This window comes from Lasioglossum baleicum, unplaced genomic scaffold (assembly GCF_051020765.1).
Source record: "Lasioglossum baleicum unplaced genomic scaffold, iyLasBale1 scaffold0112, whole genome shotgun sequence".
Taxonomy (NCBI): domain Eukaryota; kingdom Metazoa; phylum Arthropoda; class Insecta; order Hymenoptera; family Halictidae; genus Lasioglossum; species Lasioglossum baleicum.
In genome coordinates this window covers 100,001-110,000 of record NW_027469172.1, presented here as the reverse complement: position 1 = coordinate 110,000, position 10,000 = coordinate 100,001, and the positions used below count along the sequence as shown (strand labels likewise).

The 10,000-nt window shown below is 50.5% G+C and overlaps 1 non-coding gene and 1 pseudogene across 1 annotated transcript; both read left to right on the top strand.

Moving 5' to 3' along the window:
- The first annotated feature begins 1,162 nt into the window (after window positions 1–1,162).
- On the top strand, window positions 1,163–1,317 carry LOC143219961 (5.8S ribosomal RNA). Its single transcript, XR_013011512.1, has one exon. It is a non-coding gene; the product is annotated as a 5.8S ribosomal RNA (ribosomal RNA).
- Window positions 1,318–2,879: 1,562 nt separating this feature from the next.
- LOC143219980 (large subunit ribosomal RNA) overlaps window positions 2,880–10,000 on the top strand; it is an 8,954-nt pseudogene continuing 1,833 nt past the window's right edge.

The following is a 10,000-nucleotide window of genomic DNA, read 5'->3' as shown; positions in this document are numbered from 1 at the left end:
ACGAGACGCGAAGGACCGGCTCGTGATGCTCGCCTTTAAAGCAGTCGTGAGTCTGACACCCTACTCCGTGCGTGTGGCCCAATAGTGCGCACCGCGAGAGCGTGGGACGAATGACCGCTGCCAGAGCCGACTGTGAGTCCCGCTCTCTATTTGTATCGGGTTCGCGTATAACCAAGAGCACGAAACGTTGCTGCGCCGCACGCGGTGTTCGTTGACGACGGAACGTATATTTATTATAATATTATACATTCGCCAGAGCGGACCGGCTCGTGATGCTCGCTTTTGTAAAGCAGTCGTGAGTCTGACACCCTACTCCGTGCGTGTGGCCCAATAGTGCGCATCGCGAGAGCTTGGGACGAATGACCGCTGCCAGAGCCGGCTGTGAGTCCGCTAATCTGTCGAATAAAATAAAAATATGGTAATATCGTTCCGACGAAAAACGGTGTTCCGAGAGGACCGGCCGTGACGCTCGCTATAAAGCCAATGGCGCGATTATTCCCGACGACACCCTACTCTCTGTGTGGCCCAATAGTGCGCGCAGACGAGCTTGGGACGAGAACGGGGATCGCGCCTACGGCCAGAGCCGGCTCGCGAGTCCGCTTGTATCGGAATTTATCGTTACCTCGAGCACACACCAACATTTTATGGAAATGTGTTTTATACGGGAAGTGGACCGGCTCGTGAAGCTCGCTTTTAAAGCAGTCGTGAGTCTGACACCCTACTCCGTGCGTGTGGCCCAATAGTGCGCATCGCGAGAGCTTGGGACGAATGACCGCTGCCAGAGCCGGCTGTGAAGTCCTCCGTTCTCACATCATTCCAAATGAAATGGAAGTGAAGAGGAGAGGAATATTATTACATCTCTGGATCCAGTATCGGGTTGTCTTACGATCCCCGTCGTTTTCAGAGAATATATATTCATCTCCGCGTTTTCCACGTTAACGGTTTTTCAATGTACTGTTCGCCCGGCCGTCGGATACGTGTTGCGTATCTGACGGTTTTTTTTTTCCGTTTCCACGGACGACGATAGTGTCGTCCTTAAAACGACGCCTGAACGAATCTCCTTCGCGCGCTGGTTGGAGCGTTCAGGTACAATGCGTTCTTACGAACCGCAGAACAAGAGACATATACATATATTGATTTGTAAATCAAAAATATATACGATTACCCTGAACGGTGGATCACTTGGCTCGTGGGTCGATGAAGAACGCAGCTAATTGCGCGTCAACGTGTGAACTGCAGGACACATGAACATCGACATTTCGAACGCACATTGCGGTCCACGGATACAATTCCTGGACCACGCCTGGCTGAGGGTCGTTTACGTAACCATAAACTGCTTGCGTTGCTCTTGTAAGTCCCCGCCGTCGCTTACCTCTCCAAATATATTTTTGGAGGGCGCCAAAGAGCGTTTCGGAGTCGGGTTGCAAAGATGCTACGTACGAGCGAATGATGGGCGTTTCGTCGGCGTTTGTCGCGGTTCTGTGAAAATTGCCAATTTTTGCATTGCGTCTTATAAACACATACAAACATATATATCTAGTTTCCACGAGAGGCGAAGTAGGGATTGGTATTTCTTACGTTCGGACTTGCGTGAGTGTTTTTACGGTGTCGTGAGTCGTATTGAAAATACGACCGCCCGTAAGGCACCGCTTCGACGAGGATCTCCAAATCTCTCACCTTCTCTGCGAAACGATTCGCCTTGCGGAAAGAAGCGTTTCCACTCATGAACATTTAACGCGCTCCCGACGTCGCCTGAAATGATGCGTATATACGAAAGAGGTATATTTACAAGAGTCTCGCGAGACTACAGAGATGGACACACAAATTATAAAAGAAAGAAAGAATACTGTGTGGCACACAGAGTGTGTGTGGTGTGGCAATGTTAAGCCCCAGGGAGAGAATATGCCTGTGCGTGGATGAGTTTCTTAACTCTACGTTATAATTGCCATACGGCGGAGGGTCGTCGTTGCCGGCGATTTCGACAAACACATTCCTTTTCGAGTCTTCGAGGGAAGAGACGAAAGAGATCTCTCGTTCTATCGCGAACGCTTTGATGATCGATGGACAGCGGAGCAAAGCGCAGCAATGTGCGGGATGAGCACGTCGTACTTGATCGGGTCGGAATTATTCCCCGTCGTCGACGTGTCCTCGCTAATCTGTGCGATTGCCATTCCATCGCCACGTTCGCGTTGAATCGTATTGATGACGGCCTATGTGCGTCTTGAGATCTTACTCTCTTTCTCTCGTGTCTCTAATTTGGTTTTGCGTTTGATCGATGATAAATCGTTTCGTGCGCAACGTTTCTGTACCCCCGTGGGTTTTGGTTCAATTATATAGAAGTAGAGAGAAAAAGAAATCCCACCGGGTTATATGTATTATTTTTTTTTTTTTTTAATAATATGTATACTCCTCTATTGGCGAGGCTTATTTCGAACTTGATTGTCACACGACGCTAAAGACACACTTGTGTGTTCACGCACGGAACAGCACCGCGGAGAGAGAAAAGGTATATCAATGAGAAAACCTTTATGTCGGTCGCCCCATGTCTTTTCTTTTCTTCATTGTCGATTCGTGCGGAACCGCGCGATCTGTCGGTCGTCCAGTCCCCGAAAGTTCTTTTCGACGGACGTTAAAGTTAACCGGCCAGATCGTCTTGCGAGAGTTTCCGATCGACGAGAGATGAAGAAAGAATTATATTGACACTTTGGTGTGGCGCATAAGGCATATATCGGTTTTTTGTTTACCTTTTTCTCTCTTCTGTCGTGTAGTGTTGTTTCGTTTTCTTTTTTTTTCTTTTTTTTTTGTGCTTTGTACGTTTTCGCGAGTACTACTTTTACGCTCTTTCGGCCGAAACACACAAAATTTTGTATCACGTACGACGACCTCAGAGTAGGCGAGATTACCCGCTGAATTTAAGCATATTACTAAGCGGAGGAAAAGAAACTAACAAGGATTTCCTTAGTAGCGGCGAGCGAACAGGAATTAGCCCAGCACTGAATCCCGCGGTTCTGCCGTTGGGAAATGTAGTGTTCAGGAGGGTCAATTTATCCCGAGACGTCGAACCGCGTCCAAGTCCATCTTGAATGGGGCCATTTACCCGTAGAGGGTGCCAGGCCCGTAGCGACTGGTACGCGTTTCGGGAGGACCTCTCCTTAGAGTCGGGTTGCTTGAGAGTGCAGCCCTAAGTGGGTGGTAAACTCCATCTAAGGCTAAATATGACCACGAGACCGATAGCGAACAAGTACCGTGAGGGAAAGTTGAAAAGAACTTTGAAGAGAGAGTTCAAGAGTACGTGAAACCGTTCAGGGGTAAACCTGAGAAACCCAAAAGATCGAATGGGGAGATTCATCGTCGACGAGGCTGGCTTCCGTTGGTGCGCAGATAGCCCGTAATGGGCCACTTCGGTGGTTCCAGTGCGAGGGTACACCATCTTCGGCAAATGTTCCGGTCGCGTAGTCGTGCACTTCTCCCTTAGTAGAACGTCGCGACCCGTTGCGTGTCGGTCTACGGCTCGAGTTGTTGCCTGTCGTGTCGCCTTCGTGCGCACACGGCAGACGCTCGATCGCCTGGCCGGCTGCGTGACGGTACTCTGACGGTATCGGGCCGCAACCAATCCATTTTCGAATGTGTGTGCGTCAGGCCCGCCGCAAGCTCGGTTAGTTTGTCACCCGGATGGTACGGACCTAGCGCCGGCTCCGGGCCTAACCAGCTGTTAGCAGGCGGTGTCCTCGGACTGGCCAAGCTTTGAATTACCGGTCAGCGACGCTACTGCTTTGGGTACTCTCAGGACCCGTCTTGAAACACGGACCAAGGAGTCTAACATGTGCGCGAGTCATTGGGACATGTAAACCTAAAGGCGCAATGAAAGTGAAGATCGTACCTTAGCGTCGATCAAGGGAGGATGGGCCGCGTCACGATGCGGCCTCGCACTCCCGGGGCGTCTCGTTCTCATTGCGAGAAGAGGCGCACCCAGAGCGTACACGTTGGGACCCGAAAGATGGTGAACTATGCCTGGTCAGGACGAAGTCAGGGGAAACCCTGATGGAGGTCCGTAGCGATTCTGACGTGCAAATCGATCGTCGGAACTGGGTATAGGGGCGAAAGACTAATCGAACCATCTAGTAGCTGGTTCCCTCCGAAGTTTCCCTCAGGATAGCTGGCACTCGCTCGTTCTCTTTTGATGAACGTGTGCGAGTCTCATCTGGTAAAGCGAATGATTAGAGGCCTTGGGGCCGAAACGACCTCAACCTATTCTCAAACTTTAAATGGGTGAGATCTCTGGCTTGCTTGGATCAATGAAGCCACGAGATTATATTGGATCAGAGTGCCAAGTGGGCCAATTTTGGTAAGCAGAACTGGCGCTGTGGGATGAACCAAACGCAGAGTTAAGGCGCCTAAGTCGACGCTTATGGGATACCATGAAAGGCGTTGGTTGCTTAAGACAGCAGGACGGTGGCCATGGAAGTCGGAATCCGCTAAGGAGTGTGTAACAACTCACCTGCCGAAGCAACTAGCCCTGAAAATGGATGGCGCTGAAGCGTCGCGCCTATACTCCGCCGTCAGCGGCAAGTGAGGTTGACGTTAGCTTTTTTTAAAGGCGCGTCTTCCATGAAGCTCTGACGAGTAGGAGGGTCGCGGCGGTGTGCGCAGAAGGGTCTGGGCGTGAGCCTGCCTGGAGCCGCCGTCGGTGCAGATCTTGGTGGTAGTAGCAAATACTCCAGCGAGGCCCTGGAGGACTGACGTGGAGAAGGGTTTCGTGTGAACAGCCGTTGCACACGAGTCAGTCGATCCTAAGCCCTAAGAGAAATCCTATGTAGATGAGGTGTCCTAAGAGAGAGCAAAATATCATTAAATGATAAACACACACCCATCGGGCGAAAGGGAATCCGGTTTCTATTCCGGAACCCGGCAGCGGAACCGCTTACCAATCGGGCCCTCGTAAGAGTGTTCGTCGGGGTAACCCAAAATGACCTGGAGACGCCGTCGGGAGATCCGGGGAGAGTTTTCTTTTCTGTATAAGCGTTCGAGTTCCCTGGAAACCTCTAGCAGGGAGATAGGGTTTGGAACGCGAAGAGCACCGCAGTTGCGGCGGTGTCCGGATCTTCCCCTCGGACCTTGAAAATCCAGGAGAGGGCCACGTGGAGGTGTCGCGCCGGTTCGTACCCATATCCGCAGCAGGTCTCCAAGGTAAAGAGCCTCTAGTCGATAGATTAATGTAGGTAAGGGAAGTCGGCAAATTGGATCCGTAACTTCGGAATAAGGATTGGCTCTGAGGAGCGGGGCGTGTCGGGCTTGGTCGGGAAGCGGGTCTGGCTGACGTGCCGGGCCTGGGCGAGGTGAACACATTGATGGGAATCCGAGCTCGGTCCCGTGCCTTGGCCTCCCGCGGATCTTCCTTGCTGCGAGGCTTTCGTCTAGAACGATCGTCCTCTTCGGCCGCCATTCAACGCTCAGCTCAGAACTGGCACGGACTAGGGGAATCCGACTGTCTAATTAAAACAAAGCATTGCGATGGCCCCCACGGGTGTTGACGCAATGTGATTTCTGCCCAGTGCTCTGAATGTCAACGTGAAGAAATTCAAAAAAGCGCGGGTAAACGGCGGGAGTAACTATGACTCTCTTAAGCTTTATATTCGATACGATGGTAGAGGCCTGGGAACTTGAGCTGTGGGGCCTCGTAGCCATCATACCGGATTTAATCCGGAAGAGAGGTGAGAACTCTCATCGCTGAGGTGTCGGGCCGGGCTTGCCCGGTCTAGTATCCAAGATGAAGAGTTAATCCACCAAGGGTTCAGACCATTTGTTCGCCATAACAGCTGCTGATGACCAGCATAGAGAACACCAGTGCGAGTGGTGAGTAGTGATAACATCCGCTGGCGGACCGGATGAATTTCGGTTGGCGTGTTGTGTACGACGTACTGTACACCGCGTCAATCGATTTTTATTTGCCTTTGAGGCTATTTCAAGAGGTGCAGTTTTTTTGCTGTAACCCGTTTCAAAGCAACACGCCGTCAGTACTCGGCGTTGAGTGACACGACCGCGCGTGTATCCAAGCCATTGGGGCAAGGCTACACGCCGCCTTCGTGGAACGAGACGTCTTGTGCTTGGCGGCGTGAAGCTACACGCTGCTGAGAGCGTAAGTCCGAAGACCTGACGGAGCCCTAGCCGCAGGCCACTTTCTCCCCTCGCACACTGGCATCACCGTACAGCTCAAGGCAACTCGTTCGGCTTTCCAATGAGACGAGTCAATGGTGGATTTGATAGTTACTCGGGGAAGATGATGCGAATACATAGCCTCTCGCTCCCAAGTCACTACACGCGCCTCCTCGAGGCCCCGCTGGATACCACTGATATGACGTGGGAACTAAGTCGGTAGTGGCGGGGCGGAGGGGTTTATGCTGACAGATATGCGCGGGTACATAAGTGCCCAATAACAACAGAAGTTTCAATAAGGTGGATGAAAGGAGGTAACTCCGAAGGTGGTTATAAGCACGAAGTGCTGGTCGAGAAGACCGAGAAGTCTTGAAAGGTGGAAGTAAATGGAAGCGGGTCTGTCAGCATTAGACCACTTCGCCTTCCGGACTGGAATCTGGAAACGACCTGGCATGTCCCCGGACAATGAATTGAAACATAAATGAGCTTCGACGTTAAGGACACACAATTTCAACATATAAACGAAACGGATACGAACAACGACGAAGCCTCGGACGTAGAGGACCCCGGCCCTGGGACCTCTACGGCGGACTTGTCCGCAATGGACAGGAGGGTCACTGGTGACGATAATGGCAATGCCCCCGGACAAGATTATGACTTGTATGTGGATGTCCCGATGAGTGGGGAAGCGAGATGCGGTCTGTGCGACGCCAACAGGCAGTTTCTACAGGTAGGGGATTTTGCGAAACATCTGGCGCAACATCACCCAAATAACAAAATTGGTTGGAAATGTGTACAATGCAGCAGAATTTTTGGTAAGCTGCATGGCTGCAGATGCCACATTGTACGATGCAAGGGTGAGGCAGCCCCAAGAGAAATAGGTGCGTTTCGCTGCCCTACCTGTGGAGCTGCCTTCAACTCACAAATAGGGGTCTCTCAGCACGAGAGAATCAGGCACCCTAGTGTGAGGAACGAAAACAGGATGAGGGAAGCTGTCCCAGCCCGTCCAAGTAACAGAGCCTCCAAATGGACGGAGCAGGAGAAACAGCTACTCATCCAACTGAATAGCCAGTATAAATACGAAAGGCAACCAAACGCTAAGATCGCTAGGTTCCTCACAACCAAAACGGTGAAGCAAATAGGTGAGAAAAGGAGGTTGATGAAGCTAATCCCCACTCAGGAGGAAATTCCAGTCATCGAGATAGGGAGCTCGAGTTCGAGCTCTCAAGAATCCTTCCTATCGGCAACGGAGGAAGGAGGAATAGAGGAAAGAGAGGAAGTGGAGAATGCAGATGACTGGAAGCAAAGATTCAAGGATGTCGTTGCGGCCTATCCATTAAACGAGGATCATGAAATGAGGCCTCTAGAAAGGAGAATAATGGAGATGGCAAATAGGGAATCTCTGGAACCGATGGAAATCGAGCAAATTCTCGATCTAATGATCGAGAAAATAAAGGTTGATGAAGGAAGAAGTACAGAGAGCGGGAGGAATCGAGGTAACGGGAATCGAAAGAGACAAAACGACCGCACCCGTTACGAAAAATTCCGCTACTCAAGGTTCCAGGACCTATACAAGAAATGTCCACGCAAATTGGTCGAAATGGCGGTCGCAGGGGAGACTCTGGAAAAGAGAAAGGAGGTAGAGCTCCCCGAAAGAGCGGATATTCAGGCACTTTATGACAACCTGTGGGGGACGGAAGGTCCCACCACAGGGCTACCGATACTCGGAAGGGGCCCGAGTAATCACGTCTCGATGCGAGACATATGGAGGCCCATCTCCATCGAGGAACTCCTTAGCAAGATAGGTCGTATTAAAAACGATACAGCAGCTGGCGTGGATGGCGTCAGAAGAACGCAGCTAAAGAAGGCGGGCTTCCTGCACATCTTGCTAAAGTTCTTCAATGTTCTAATGATGTTCCAAGCGTACCCCAAGCAATGGAAAAATAATAGAACGACGCTGATACCAAAAGCGGGCAAATGCACACGGGATGCCAAAAATTGGCGCCCAATAACGATCGGCTCGCTTTTGAGTAGAATATATTCGTCGATGCTGGATAACCGACTTCGGAGAGTAATCCGAAATAACAAGCGTCAGAAGGGGTTTACGCAAGAAGATGGTTGTAAGCACAACATAGCCATACTGGAACAAATTATAAAGGAAATGAAGGAGAACACTGGAGGAGTGGTTACCGTTGTAGATATTTCCAAGGCATTCGATACGGTACCACATAAAGCGATTGGAGATGGGCTTACCAAGAAAGGTCTACCGTCCGCAGTCACCGAGTATATACAAGGTATGTACGATGACTGTTGGACGGAGATCAAAACAAACGGCCCGAACATTAGAATAAAATTAAACAGAGGAGTAAAGCAAGGTGATCCACTATCACCTCTAATGTTCAACACGATAATAGACCCCATAATCGGCCGTATTGACGAGACGACGGAGGGAATCAAGATGGGAGACGAAAACGTCTCCATCGTTACTTTTGCGGACGACATGGTGTTAATAGCGAAAACGAAAGAAGAAGCCGTGCGTCAGTTAAATAAACTGACGAAATATCTGCAAGAGCTTGGAATGAGCATCCAAGCAGACAAATGCACGACTTTCCAGATCGTCCGCAAGAACAAGACATGGCACTTGATAGATCCCGGGCTGAAGATAAGAGAACAAGATCTGCCAAACTCACAGCCCGAGGATATATTCAAATATTTGGGCGTAGCGGTAGGCCCCTGGACGGGTTTGCAGCGCGCACAAATTGGGAAAATACTCTCGGCAGCAAAGCATATCGATAGGATGGGGCTGAAGCCCCATCAAAAAGTAAACTTGATCAGAACACATTTGCTGCCGAAATATATCCACGAACTGGTCGCCAATCCTCCTCCCTTGTGCCTCCTGGAAGAGCTGGACCAGGAGGTAAAGCAAATTATTAAGAAAATCCTCCATTTGCACCCGTCAACTACGGACGGGTTAATGTATACGAGGAAGAGGGATGGAGGCCTCGGTATACAGAGGATTGCGGACATTGTCCGCATCGCAAAATTAAGAAATGGCCTCCATATGAAGGACAGCGAGGATGGCGCTGTACAGGAGGCCTACCTAAGACAGGAAAACATCCTGAGCAAATATGCACGATCGGTAGGCCTCCAATGGCCAGTTACAGAAGAAGAGGTGGAAAGTGCGCGGTGTAAACTCCGTCGAAAGTGCCATGAGGATTGGGGACGTTTAGTCTCCCAAGGCCAAGGCGTATACGAGTTTGTAAATGACAAGTATGGTAACGCTTGGCTCAATGATCCGACACTGTTAAAGCCGTCTAGATATCTGGACGCCTTAAAACTAAGAACGAACACCTTCGGCACAAGAGTCGCACTAAGAAGGGCAAACAGGGAAATAGACCCGATGTGCCGGAGGTGTGGCGTACAGGCAGAGACCCTAGGCCATGTATTGGGCAACTGCATTCATACGAAGCCCGCAAGGATCAACCGACACGATGAAATCGTACGGTTGATCGAGAAAAAGGTATCAAGGAGGGACGCGGTATTTCTGGAACCTTCAATAAATGTAGCTGGAGAACTGAAGAAGCCGGATCTGGTGATCAAAGACCAGGAAGGCAAAGTCCTAGTAGTGGACGTAACCGTCCGCTACGAAGACAAGGATAATCTCCGCAGAGCGAAAAAGGAAAAGGAAGACAAGTATAGGGAAACCGCAGAAGTGATGAGAAGGAAGCTAGGTGGGAACACGGCGGAAGTCCTACCAGTGGTAGTTGGCTGCCGTGGTGCCTTACCTTTGAGTGCAGTAAGAAATTTGAAACGCCTAGGGTTTAATAGAGGCGAGCTCTTAACGGTG